Source organism: Triticum aestivum, chromosome 7D, assembly GCF_018294505.1.
Source record: "Triticum aestivum cultivar Chinese Spring chromosome 7D, IWGSC CS RefSeq v2.1, whole genome shotgun sequence".
NCBI classification, from domain to species: Eukaryota; Viridiplantae; Streptophyta; class Magnoliopsida; order Poales; family Poaceae; genus Triticum; species Triticum aestivum.
The window spans coordinates 141472378-141473687 of NC_057814.1; positions in this window are offsets into that span (position 1 = coordinate 141472378).

The window sequence follows — 1310 nt, forward strand, 5'->3', positions numbered from 1 at the left end:
CGGCGGGGCGAGTCGGCGGCGTTGGTGGCGGTGGCCGGCGAACGGCGGAGCGGCGAGGCACGGCGGCGCCGGCGCAGGAGGGCGCGCGCGCGGGGACGAAGGGCGGCGGCGGCTCGGGGCGCACGGGGGCGGAGCGCACGGGCCCGCGGGGGCTGGTTGCGGGCCTCGGCGGGCCGCGGCGTACGGGCGGTGGCCGGGCCACGTGGCAGGCGCGGAGTGGCTGCGGGGCGGCGGCGGCTTTGTCCGGCGCGGTACGGACACGTCCGGCGGCGCCGGAAGGCGATTTTTAGGGTTTTGGACTGCGAGATCTCGGGGGGAGGTGCAAATATATAGATAGAGGGAGCTAGGAGAGTCCAAATGAGGTGCGGTTTTCGCCCACACGATCGTGATCGAACGACCTAGAGCATGGAAGTGAGTTTTCTGGGTTTTGGGCTGTTTAGAGAGGGGTTTTTGCTGCACACACAAACGGACTTTGCGGTTACCCGGTTAACCGTTGGAGTACCAAACGACCTCCAAATGGAACGAAACTTGACCGGTGGTCTACCGGTGGTATACCAAGGCCACTTGGCAAGCCTCGGTCCATTCCGAGAGCGTTCAACATCCGCTCACGAAAAGAAAACAAGAGGGGTGCACCGGAGGAGGTGGGAGTGCCGGATTGCAAAACGGACAACGGGGAAAATGCTCGGATGCAAGAGACGAACACGTATGCAAATGCAATGCACATGATGACATGATATGAGATGCATGACATGAACAAAATGCAAAACGAAAGACAAAACCCGACCACGATGGGAATATCATAACACATAGCCGAAAATGGCAAGAGTTGGGGTTACAAATATGGAAAGTTACATCCGGGGTGTTACAACACTCCACCACTACGAGAGGATCTCGTCCCGAGATCTAGGACTGAAAGAACTCCGGATATTCGGAATGGAGATGGTCCTCGCGTTCCCATGTGGCTTCTCGGTCGGAATGGTGCGACCACTTCATTTTCAGGAATTTGATTGACTTGTTGCGAGTCTTGCGCTCAGTTTCTTCAAGAATAGCAACGGGGTGCTCATGATAAGACAGATCTTCTTGAAGGTCAATCTCTTCAAAGTTGATGGTGCGCTCAGGCATCTTGAAGCACTTGCGGAGCTGTGACACGTGGAACACATCGTGCACGTTCGCGAAGTTGGAAGGAAGCTCAAGTTGATAGGCGAGGTCACCTCTTTTGCCAATGATCTTGAAAGGACCCACGTATCTAGGGGCAAGCTTCCCTTTGATACCGAAGTGGCGAGTGCCTTTCATTGGAGAGACGCGGAGGT